This window comes from Athene cunicularia, assembly GCF_003259725.1.
Source record: "Athene cunicularia isolate RWA chromosome 7 unlocalized genomic scaffold, athCun1 chr7_part1, whole genome shotgun sequence".
Taxonomy (NCBI): Eukaryota; Metazoa; Chordata; class Aves; order Strigiformes; family Strigidae; genus Athene; species Athene cunicularia.
Genome location: NW_020799107.1, coordinates 6,541,411 through 6,554,798, shown reverse-complemented (window position 1 = coordinate 6,554,798; position 13,388 = coordinate 6,541,411). Strand labels below are relative to the sequence as shown.

At 46.0% G+C, this 13,388-nt stretch overlaps 1 protein-coding gene across 30 annotated transcripts in view; it reads right to left on the bottom strand.

Annotated features, from left to right (window-relative positions):
- Nucleotides 1-13,388, bottom strand: part of MAP2 (microtubule associated protein 2) — a 222,603-nt gene that overhangs the window by 58,293 nt on the left and 150,922 nt on the right. The window lies entirely within an intron of this gene.

The following is a 13,388-nucleotide window of genomic DNA, read 5'->3' as shown; positions in this document are numbered from 1 at the left end:
ACAACTCCAAGTACTGCCTTTTGCACTCAGATTAAAAGAGAAATGCACAGCAGCAATCAATGCAGTATGAATAAATTATATAAAACCCGAATAATGCCAACAGATTAGTGCTTGTGATTGAAGAAAAAAAGCAGTAACATAGCTTTACAGAATTTAAATATTTGCTCTCAAATGGCTTTCGTGAGTGTAAATATTTTGCTGTAAGTAGGTCCTTGATCTGGATGTTGGCAATATCAACAGTAATTGGCAGGAGGTATGAAGGCAAATAATAGGAACATCAGCTTTTAAATTAAATGAAACCACAACTCAACTGACAAGTATCATTTCCCTAATAAACTCGTTGACTTCAAGCTACTGTAGCATCAATGAGGATAGTGACAGATTAATTTAATCACCAGGATTTACCAGCTAACCAACTGAACAGGTCAGAAAAGGCTTTTGCTTTGGGAAAGAAAGAGCTTTCAACGTTTAATGGATTGAACCCCAAAGGTAGCAACACTGAACAACAGTAACACACTCGGACTACCTTTGGGGAAAGATGGACCGCAGTGACTATGTGAGAAGAGCATGTACAGGGGAGCTACAGCTGGGTACCTGACACAGCAGCTTCACGCCCTGGGGAGCCTCACAGCAAATGGTTTATGCCTCCACGTCTTGGGGTACTTCAAGTATTCAACAGTCCTTCCTACCTTCTCCTTAAACTCAAGATTGTAAATCTGAATCATTATTATCTGGCCCCTTAACATATCTGCTTTGTAGCAGAGTAAATCTGGTGCAAAGCTGATGTTCTGGCTGCAGCTGAGCTGTCGGACTGGTTTCGCATCGGTACAAATAGGAGGTTGGAGGGTGGCTTTCCTGTGTGCCCTCAGCTGCTCTGCAGCGATCGGGGAAGCCACAGGCCAGGGCCCGGGCCGCCTGTCCTTGGACAGCTTCTACATGTTCTGTGTGTACCTCACCTTCACTGCCCTGTCTGCATTTTCCTGATCACCTTCTTCATCGAGAGAGTTGGACATAGTCCAATTCCAGCTGGAGACAGATGTGCTCCAAGGCACATAAGTAGCAAAATCCAAAGCAACTTGTGCTAGGAGCCAGGAACAATTCGGAAAGCTCCAGTGAGCCCCCTGCCCCGGCTCCCCAGTACACCCTGGTGCATGTTCACTAGGCAGAAGCCTCAGCCATGCTGTCTAGCAGCTGTAAAACAAACCACCGAGGGATCAGTCCCCACCCCCACACGAGATATGAAAGGCTGTTAAAAAGGAGTCATACAAATGTCAGTACAATAAAGAAATGCTTTAAAAATGAGCCCTCATTACTGCAAATACTTGCTCCCTGTGTATCCCCTGAGTTGCATGTTCTTAAGTCTACCGCCTGGAACAAAATATTTACTACTGTCAGCATTTCCCAGCCAAGTCAGAGGTGGGAAAAACTAACCGGTTGTTTTGTCTGATGCATTGGCAACACAGTTTACAGCTAACATGCAATACTGAAGCAGACCACCAGACCCTCAGCCAGGGCAATGCAGTGAGGTCCCACTGCCCTTCTCAGGACTTGCTATCAGCTGAAAACATCACTTGCATGTACAAAGCAGCTATATCTATCTTTCATTAAAACCTGAACTCCTTAGGAACCATGAAGAAGAAATCACTTCGGCTTCAAAACAAAGAACCGGATATTTAGTCCTTTGAGTGTGAGTAAATACACATAACAGGTGACTCACTTTTAAATCAATATTTGTTTTGAACTTCAGTACAACTTAAGATTTTAAACAGAATTTTAAGAACCTCCATAGAAGTCAATGGAGTTTCAGTCACCTACAGCAGGAGGTGTCGTGTCCTTTAAAGTTCATTTTTAGCTCCTTTTGCGCTAATTTTAAACACTTTTTACAGTGTTTTCTGTGATACTTTTAAAGAAGAATTCAAAGTATGCTATACAAACTCTGCTGAATTTAAGTTTAAAACTAACATTAACCTATGCACACGCTGTGTGGGATTTCTAGTTATGCCTGGTCAGAAGGACTGAAGGTCATTCTGCCGATGCAACAGAATTTTGGTTCATCCCATCAGGGAATATGGTAACACATAAAATGCAGCAATACCGTGCCCTGTTCACCTTAAGGCTCACACTTGCCAGTCCAACCCTGCTTAACCAGCTAGCTCTGCAATGCAGCAAGAGCTGCACAGCGAATCTCTTCCCAGCTCTGCCCAGCCCAGCCCAGCCCTGTGCCTGTACAGAGACAGATGTGTCCCTCCTACCGACTGTGAGGAACAGTGTTGTTTATTTACAAACGAGCACATGGCAAGCGTTCCCACAGACAGGCAGAGCAAGACAGGCCCCATGTCACATACAAATGAACCAAGTCCTGCAGAGGTGATGTGGATGGGTTTCCAGAACAGTTCCCAGCCCTGCACAGCAGTTCTGCCATCTCTCCCCCTCTCCTCTGGCCCTACGCCAGTCAAAGGGAGCCTCATCTCTGCTGGGCCACCGACTCTGACTGGGACTCATCCCTGGCCGCTCACACCTCTAAATGTACGAGGGATCAGGAATAAAAATGTCCACCTAATCTTATAGAAGTGCAAGAGATGCACATAAAAACCCTCAGCACACCTTCTGAACTACCTCTTCTGCTTTTTATGACAGACTTGTCTTTTCTGCACACTGAAGTCTGCAAGCTTCTGCAGACACAGTGCTGGGGACATCTGGGTGCTGTGGAGAGATCCTAGACCAGAGTTTGGGTCACTGAAGCCACCAGAAGAGGTCTGCAACCAGAGACAGAGCTCTCGAGTGTACTGAAAATGAGAAGCAGCTGTGGAAATTCAAGGTTCTCTTCTTCGCAGAGAAGCTACACTGGATGGTTGGGATAGAGCTGGGAGCACAGAGAGCAAGAAAATAAAGCCAGAGGCAGCATGAGAAAAGAGAGGAAAAGTAGTAAGAGCTGACAGAACAATTATTTAGAATGACAACATATTCTTAAATAGAGAGAAAGGATGACAGTGAAAGAAAAAAGATAACTCATGGACAGGAACAACTAAGGATTAGTTTCCTCTACAGCTCACCAAGAACCTGCGCAGGCTGTGTTACCCTGGATTTGGCACATACCCTGGCTTTGGGGTGAAAAGCAATAGTCACAGCAGAAGCCTTTTCCTTCTGTCATATGTGGTGCAGGGCTATGGATGAAAACAGCTTTGGTACATCAGCAAGGCTGCCACATCTACACATCACTGGCAACTGATACTTCGGCTTTTCTTTATTAACGTATCTGTGTTGCCAGATGCACAGGTTGCATGGAAAGAGGACCAGACTGTAAATTAGTTTTATCATAACTGCCATAGGCTATATGCTGGAACCTGCACCAAACTTATCACATATCACTATGAATTAGTCTCAAGGAAAGAAATAGGAACAAAAAAGTGAAATACCTGGGGTTTATTCCCCCACCCCTCAAGTATATAGTGCCTCCAAGTGAAACTGATTTCAATGAAGCATTCAGTCTACTCAGTCCTGAGTGAAAATACCTCTCTGGGAAGCAGCTAACAGGTTTTCCTGCCTTGAACATAATCATATCTCACAGTTATTTTCCCACATACTGCATGCAATTAAAGTTTTGACCAGGTATTTTCCACACATAGGAGAAGGGCTCACTCCCATGATCTAATGCACACAGCTGGGGTGCTTTCAGCTTCCTGCACTTTTTGCATGTCATGAGGAATACCTCAGTAATAACAAAAGCCCCAAACCCAACCAAGACTGCCATTTCTAAACCACCACCTCAGAATGGGTTTTCCAAGCACCACTGACTCTGCTCTGCAGTCCGTCTGTGAAACAGCACAGAAAATGTAAATGTTTTGCTCAGCATCTCCAAGAAACAAATGACAGTCAACATCAGCATGTAGCCCTCTGAGTCTTGTCTTTGAATTTCCAGATCAACCTTTTCACAGCTGGTACAGACAGGCACCGTCTCATCAGTGCTCATCTGCCAGCTAATGCCAGCCGCTTATGCTGATTCCCATCCATCCCTTCGGCTGGCAAAGGCAAGAAAACCTGTATTAATTATCATTATAAGGATTTAAAGTGAGCAGTTAATCTACCAGTAGGGACTCCCCAAAATAGAAAAACCCAAACCAAAACACCAGTATGCACTAGTTTTGCTGTCCTTACTCAGGATATGAATACAGCACGAGATGAGACTATTTCTTTCTCCATGTTGTAACCTCACAGACTAAAACAGCAGGGAAGACAAAGACATGGGGCTTGCCTCTGACCGCCTTCTAATCTTTCCTTTGAGTTCCTTACTCAAAACCCAAATTGTCTTTGCTTTCCAATTTTAATACAGAGTAGCTCATCAGGGTTAGCCAAACCAAGAAATCTGCATATCTATCTCTCTCTCTCTCACACGCACACATATGTATTTTGCACCATAAATACACCCCGAAGTAGTATTTCCTTTTCATTTCCATGAAAGTCGTGCCTCAGCAAGGACAGCAGAGTGAGGGCCCCATTGCAGTGTCCTCCCACTCTCTCTTCCCATCTACCCTGTCTCCCTTAACCTTGAGAAGCAAATGCTAGAGGAAAGAAGGAAAAAAATTAAATCCTCCTTTCCTTTGTCAGACAGCCTGGCTGTGGCTCAGAGCTGTTACAGAGAGGCTGTGCACTCCTGAATGCTAAATAAGCTCCCAGGCTACATACTTTCTCTCAGCGGAGCTTAAAAAGAGATCTCACTCCGCGCGGGGATGTGTTGGCATGGCAACGCGGAAAAAAGAAATCAGCAGCGCCTGGCACTCCTCACAGGAGCAGCAGACTGTGCAACACTCATTTTTGTAAGTGATCTGATGGTACCTACCTCCTCTTCACCAAAGGTTAAACCCATGCCCAGCTGCATGTGGAAGGGCATATGCCAGCCCACGTGCTGGGAAGACCTGACTTCCCCAGACACACGTGGGGACAGCGGGAAGCTGTGCCTTGCACTGGGCTAACCTGTGGTTAGCTAGGGCTGGAGAATGCACCAGTACACACATGACCTTCCACAACGGGAAAAGTGAAGGAAGGGATTTGTGAAGTGTGGTGGTGAGCGGGTTAATGACTGTACCTCCAGGCTCTTCTGCTCCACAGTGTATGAGACCTTGGGAGCTGAAAATTGCCTGTGCACAGGGCAAGGGGCCAGGAAATGAGGCAGTCAATGTCCACCAGCACATCCCAGGCTGTCACCAAAGAACCTACTGCTTCCCTTTCAAGGTGACTTTGGAGAAGAAGTTGCCGTTTCAGCTCTGCCTGAAACAAGAGCAGCTGTGTGTCTGCAAAACAAGGCTCTGTTGTTTGGCAATGAACATTCCTCCAAATCTTCCTTGCCTCAGATGAAAGCTGGAATGGAAGATTATATGCTGGCACAGTCCCCATCGATACCACCTTCCAGCCGCAATCGCAAAGACCTCTGCCCACTGCCAAATACCGCTCAGTGCTCCTGCATGTCTGCTACACTGCCGTCAGGGGGATGGAGACAATGATGGTTTCCCTCCAGACATGACAGTGAAGAGCCCTTGAAGAGCTCCATCTTCACCTCTCTGCAAGGGGCAGAGCTGAACCAAGCCCAGAGGGCAGGAGCCTGCAGAGAGCCAGCACACAGCCCTGCACAGGGCCATGCCACCTGCCTGTGGCTCTGCCACAGCCCTCCTGAGTGACCTGGGGTAGCTCTCCTTGCACCTGCCTGCCTTTTCCTCTGACTCTTTTACAAGCCTTGTCAACATAATTCATAAATGCACAAGCTATCTCCTACCATTCACTGAAAGGATTGCAGCACAACGGGCCATGATTTAGAACATGGCCTCTGGACACAACTGTCCCACCAGTGACTCAAGCTATCACCAGTGCTGGAAGGTTGAGATCCAGCCCACAGAAACAGCAAAGTCAGCATTTACAGCCCCCATCAGAGCAGGCAGCCAAATATGGATGGCAGGTAGGAAGGGCAGAGACAGACAAAGGGCAAATTTTTGTCCACAGAAAGGGGAGACAAAAGCAAAAATTTAACTCCTAGGATGTGTTCTGTATTCGACAGGATATTCATCCTTCAGCAGCAATAGCTACCCTGGCTACAGCAGCCCTCCAAGAACTGCTGCAGATGTTTTCAAAAGGCAACTTCGATAAACAGCACTCATGACATATGGTCTGAATTACCGGTGTGGTTGGAACAACATGTTATGAAAGATATTTCCTCCATATCCTGGCCTCACTGCTCCTTGTTGCATCTCCAAGGTTGTTATCGATTACGTTTTCTGGGAACACTGACGGCACCAAGTGAGTGCTGGTTGCCAGGCCAACACGCTCACAGGCGTTTTGCTATTACTCCTTAAGGAAGCACAGCTGCTTATGCAATTCCATCTTGTGATGCTCATACTGTAACAAGAAAACACCAAAGTGAATCAAAACAGCAACAGGGAGCCCAAAGGAAATGGCTGGTTGATGCCTTCTCTTGGCCAGATTCAAGGCTGACATGGCACAATGCAGCAGTTGACTCTTACTGCACCCAATTTGAGATACAGTTTTCAGAAGTGAATCTGAACCACACACTGACATTTTTCAGAGGGCTTTAGCGATAAGAAAGACTGATGGCTGAACTTCTCTGGGTGTCTGACTCCCAGCCACAGGTGTCAAGAGCACCTGGACAACGGGTTATCTCACCCCACTCCCTTTCAGGCAATAATTTTTTACATGATCATATTTCCCAAAACTGTGCCAGACCCTCCAGCTCCTGCCAATACATTTCAATCACAGACTGACCAAGTCCCAAGAAGAGGTAGGAGGGCAGAGCCAGCCCCTCGGAGAGATTAGGGTTGGACAAAATGTGGTTTTACTGGATTTAGTGACCAGTAGTGTCAAGCCACAATAAAACCTGCAGAGACTGGTCTCTGCAGCAGTTAGTGAATACTTAGGAGTCTGGGAGAAGATTGCTGGAGCTAGGGGGTACATGGGAAAAGACACAGTTTCTCTGGCCTCATTCCCCGTCCTCTGCAGAACAGCTGAGAAGGATCTCTACAGTGAGCTTAACAGAGAACAGTAAAAATAACATTTTCTGCAAATGCCCTGAAGAGGCTGTGCTGTCTCCGCCTATGCTCTCTTCAGCAATATAATTTGAACATGTCTAAAATATTCCAATAATGTGTCCCAGAAAATGACACTTGCATTACTCTTAACATAGAGAATAAAAGTTTCAGGACTCTGGTATGTTTGCCTGTATCTAAATTGGCAAAGACGATGGTGCATAGTAATTACTGTCATATTTCCTGGGCAAAGGGAGGGAGATCAAGATACTTAATTAACATCTTCTTTCCCATGGGAGCCACCAATGACATGGTAAGATGCATTATTCCAGCTTTGCAAAATAAACAACTGAAATGGGAAAAACATGGCAATCACATTATCTCTGAATGCCACTGATTCTGCATCCTTCTGTGCATTTTGTCTGTATTGCTGGAGACATGCTGCTTGCTGAAAATGTGTATCTGACAACAAGGCTGGGAGGCTTCTTTGGGGAACAGCTGTTGAGGGAATTTGTGGGGTGCTCTGGTAACTCCAGGAAGGCTTGGGTAGCAGCAGGACAACCACTGCAAACAGCCAAACGAAAAGGAAAGCTCTGACAAAGCAGTCTTCTCTGAAAGCAAGGCTAAAAAGGCCTCTGTACAAAGAAGGCCTGTTTGTACGTTTACTGGCAGTGCCATCTTACTATTATCACTTGTATAGCAACAGAGAGAAAGACACACAAATGAAAAGAATATCAAATGAGAAGTCACAAGAGGAGTAACCATTAACACCCATGGGACCAAGTGATGACTCGGTGCTGTTTCAGCCTGGAGAGGCTGTCGTGTTTACTGACCTCATGCACAGAGCTGCAATCCTGCCCCTGCCCAATCAGTCTGCCATCACAGCTCCAGTGTCAGCCTTCATGGGCTGAGTGCCTGATCCAGCACAATTAAGCATCATGGTGTTTTTCTAACAGTGCAGTGGTGGTGAGGGCCGTGAACAAGAACCTCTTTACCTAGAGACTGGATACTACAATGCCAGGCTATGGAAGATCATGGGATACAGACTGTTTCCTTGACACACTGCCTGGTAGTTGGAACAAGCACAAGCCCTGTCTTCAACATGTGTTTTTTGCATAGCCAGCCTAAAGGGACTCCTCACCTCTGCTCAAGTATTTACTGGCTATGCCAGGGTAGTCTTTCAGGCTGACATTCATAGAGTCATAGAATGGTTTTGGTTGGAAGTGACCTTAACAATCATCTAGCTCCAACCCCCCTGCCATGGGCAGGGACACCTTCCACTGTCCCAGGTTGCTCACAGCCTGGTCCAGCCTGGCCTGGAACACTGCCAGGGAGGGGGCAGCCACAGCTGCTCTGGGCAACCTGTGCCAGGGCCTCACCACCCTCACAGGGAAGAATTTCATCCTCACAGCTAATCTAAATCTACCCTCTGTCAGTCTAAAACAGTTACCCCTCATCCTATCTCTACCCTGATGCAGAGTCCCTCCCCACCTTTCCTGTAGCCCCTTTCAGCACTGGGAGGCCGCTATAAGGTCTCCCCGGAGCCTTCTCTTCTCCAGGCTGAACACCCCCAACTCTCTCAGCCTGTGCTCACAAGGGAGGTGCTCCAGCCCCCTCAGCACCTTCGTGGCCTCCTCTGGACCTGCTCGAGAAGGTCCATGTCCTTCTTATGCTGTAGCTTATTTAAATTCATTTAAAGAGTAGCTGGTCACAGGAATAGATTTGTTGCAGCTGCCCATTTAGTCTGTCCGAACAAAGCCTAAAACAATGGCTGAATGAGGATAAATTACATTCAAACTGTAACATGATTTTCCTCTTACCAATTCTCCCCTTGGATGTTTCCTGCACACTGTGCTATTCCTGCTGTCTAAATCCCTTTACCTCTGGGGCAATATCTGCCACAGTGCAAAAGCTGTGTTGGCTCAGGATGAACAGATAAAATTGAACCTTTTCCTACTGTCCTTACTTCATCTTCATTTTTTCCTTCTTTCCCTGTCACTTCCCGCCCCCACTTTGCTCCCTCACAGCTTTCATCTCACCAGCTCTCTGCCCCTCACCCTCATAGCTCTCCTGCTGCTGGATCTGCTCCCCCCCATTCCTCAGTCCCTCACTCCTCCTTCAGCTCAATGCTGCCACGTCTTCATTCTTCATCACAGGTCTAGGGCTGGCCCCCCCCCCCCCAGTCACCAAAAATCCTGGCCCCTCTCATTTATCTGTCATGGGCTTCATCTTACCCACCTTTCCTATGACATAAGGGCTCTGAAAAACAAGGCAGGAGCACTCAACCCGTGGTCGGACTCTGTGCTGTGTCAGGAAGTCTGCTACAGTCTTCTGGCAGTCTCTTTGCATCCTGCATGGTTTGTGTACCCTGCCAATTAATGAAGGGCTCTGTTTGTCACTCTGGCAGGACGTGTTACTGTTCTTAACATTGACTGACACCAGGACAGAGGCACTGTCCTGAGGCTCTGGTAACAGGATTTCAGGAAATGCTTTTCCTTCATCTATCAAAAAAATAATTCAGCAAATAACCATGTGGGTAATCCAAAGCCCCTACAAACATAAGCCTGAATTTGTCATGAAATGAAGAAAGCACTCAATCAGCTGAGTCACTGTACATAAAGACATATTGTAGAAGATGCTTCACAATGCATCCAACTACTTTTACCCCTAATTATATAAATTTGTCAGGTTATTACTGTCAAATTAATATTTGACATTATATTACTGAAAAGAAAAATAAATGCATTTGAAGTGTTAAAAAGCAAACCTTTGCAGTTTGATGTTCCTTGCAAATCAGATACGAAGGATTGTGCTGAATTGCTGGTTCCCAGAGAATGCTGCAGCGCATCTGTACTGCTCCTCAGCGCTTCCTCCCAGTTAGTTGACCACGACTTTTCAGTAGGCAAAGAAAAGGCTGCCACTCTCGCATTCATTATAAGTCAAACACATCCTGTGCTCTACCACGGGGTCCAATCCAAATTGTTCCACATCAGCCCACTTCAGAGTGAGTTTCTGAAGATTACTCTATCACGCCTCCTTTGCAGCACACATCTCACGTGACGTGAAAATGTCTGGCTTGACAAGAGCTACAGATATCATCCTCCCCTCTTAGTACTTCCAAAATCCTCATCAAAGATGCCGTGTGTGTGTGCAGGTGAGAGGGAAGATAGGCAGGCATGGATCAGGCACAGCACATTGAAACTCAGTGGATCTCAGGCTGGGGGTGCTGCAGACCACCCCAAAGACAAGGTGTCTTCAGGAGCAACTTGGGAGCAGCATGGGACTTGTGGGCTCACAGAGACACGGGGCTGAGGATGTAGAGGGGCTGGGCTGGTCTGCCAGGGGCAGGCAAAGTTCGTATACACAAATATATATGCACAACTACATATAAAAAGGAATAGCTGCTTTGCCGCCTTACTTATATCTCACATCCATAACGGCTTCCTGTGTGCGGTGCCAAAACCCCCAGCCTATTCCCTTGTACATATTTGCCTGTGATTTCAGTGGATGCCGGATCAGGCCCTGAGGCTGGCCTGTCCGCAGCGCTGTGCACTCTCCCACGTTCCCATCGGCTCATTTAAAAGGAGGGTATTGATGTGTCTCCATAATGCAGCCATTACCAGCGTGATACCGAGACAGATCAATCAAAGGCAACACAACAGCCAGATTCAGAGGATTCCAAAATTGAGGTCACACTCAATAACTCTTAGATGCCAAGAGAGAGAGACATGCATATATACAGGAAGGCAAATTTTAACTGTGCAAACCTAAAAATGTCACTTGTAGTGATGGATTGGATGCAGTTTGGCAAGAACTGTTACTTCCTCCCCCACTACCACCCCTTGCCCCTGCATCAGTGTTGGCATAAGGTGCCTTTGTCCTGGTGGCCTGACTCTAACCTCCCCCTTAACACACAGCCCTCAGATTTTACAGTGTGAGCCCTGCAAATGGGTGCCCTGCTGCTTTGCTGTGCCCCGAAGGGACTATTGCACTGCTGCAGAATACCATTTACTAGGAGAGGACCATTTCATGACTAAATCCCAGCTCCTGGGTCAGCCAAGTGCTGGAGAGCTTCCTTAGCCGAAACACCTCAAAATGTAATTGAGCTGTCATCAGCAGGGATGGGGCAATGGGTGGCTGCCTGGGAAATGCCCTGGTTATACCAGTGCTCTGCTGTGGATGAGCTGGTTGCTGCAGTTGCTGGGTATTTACAGACTCCAACACGGAGGCTGAGAAGCCAGAGATCTTCCTAGGTTATAGTGCTGGACTTGCACCAAGGAAAATAAAATCCCTGTAAATCCACTCAAACCCAAGAGTTTGGCTTAATTATCTCAGTTGATCTTGGCTTCCTGTGCATTTTCTCCTCAGCTGATTGGAGTCAGTAAGCTACTACAAATGATTAAACAATTCACATTACTGGTAATTATGTGTATCAAAGTGGCATTTAAAAACTTCACCTGATACACTGCCCCACTGAAGTTAAAATTTACAAGCAGACAAACACATCAAAGATGGCTGAATTTGGTAGCAAATGGCAATCCTGATTTCAAGATCAAAGTCTGACTCGAACACCAAAAATCCACCTCTAAATTTCCTGCTTCACAATGCATTAAGCACATCCAGCTAGTAAGTACTAGTGTAAAATGGTAACACATGCTCCTACAACACACGCTCCCTTTCTATCACTACAGTAAGTCGCCACCAGGTTTCTCCTTCAAAAAGAGAAAAAATATTATACCTTAAGTATCCTAAACTGGTTTACACTGCATTAATTAAATATGGGCTTAGCCAGTATTTAATCCTGAGTATGGAGTGCACAAGTTTCCAGAGAGCTAGAAATTCATGCATGAAAGCAAGCAGTTTTAGGGACTTTTCTAGTGTTCAAAGACAAAGATGCCATGAGATAAGATATATTAAGACTCCCAAACACAAACTGTATGTATTGACAATAAATCCCCACACCAGAGATCCTGCAATCTAAGCAGACAGTGAGAAAAAAGCAGGGGAGGAGGAAATGAGGCCACAAAGTGGTGATCGAAGCAAACTTCACCCAGATCAAGAGTAATCTTGTTACCCTGGCAAGTATGTGTCCCCAGTCCCACTGCCTGCCCTAGATTATTGTCCCTCGTCTTTTTCTTGTTCTGTTGTTGCCTCAAAAAGCAACATGAAATTATACTACTGCAATACCTGCTGATGGGCAGCAGTGGGTTCCTACCTCCTCTCACTCATTAGCTGCCAACTCCTCAACTAAATGTGCGGGTGTCTCAGACACTGACCACCACTCGGAACTTGAGCTTGAGAGAGCCTGAGAAGAGCGTTTCTCTCCTCTCTTTCTAAGGAGAGGAAATTCCTCTTCATCCTATAAAGTTATTCCCACCTCTTCATGTATATGGGTGGGACTTGTCCAAGACTGAAAAATCTGTGGCAGATGAGAAATGCACTCAGTCTCCCCATGGCCCACAGCCTCTAAGAACTGCAGCATCTTACCTCTGTGATTCCTGCACAACTGCTCCTGCTTATTTGCTAGCTAAGCATAGCACAAAGTTGGGTTACAGCAGAGAGACAAGAACTTGTATCATACCCCCAAACAACTGTCATCAGTGTGCTTACCTGAATGCTTACACAAAATTTCTTTTACCTTTGGCTTTCAAATTTTGGCTATCCACAAGAAGAGACTCAACTAAACGCATTTACTTTTAGCAGAGAGATCTATTTCCAGGACAATTGCTTATAAAATGACTATAGGGTCCAACAGCCTTAAAATTCTCCAGCTGCTGAGGAATTACGGATAGCATCTCCAAATGTTGCCAACAAACATTGCTAGAAAGATTTCTTTAGCATGCATGGATGGATGCATCAAGGGCAGTTGTGTCTGTACAAGAGAAATTCCTCTTGCACTGTGCATTTGGGGTTTAAAGTGGGAAATCTGCACAGACAGAATTAGCATTTACTTCTAAAAGAGGAAACTTGCTTTGAATATTTCATTTTTACACAGTCACACATTTTTTCTACCCAAATAACAAGCTGAATCCTAATATAGTTTACAAATAGACAAAGTCCCAGCGAGTATCCAGAGAAATATGCCTGGGCAAGGGTGAATAAATGCTGACGCTGCATTGTAGTATTCCTGCTCAGACTGAGCAACACATTATTCTGCAAATGGTGGTTTCAAGAAGGTGTTGTTACTTGTGAGCAGTAACAGGAGAACTCATCCTTCAGGCACACACAAATGCACGCAAGAGCAACATGAGCCATCAATGCACAACAGCTGAGCGGTTTCCTACTCCCTCCTAGCCCAGAGGAGCTGAGCAGCTGCTCTACACCAGCCTGTTCTCTCGTTCCCAGAGAGATGACCTTGTC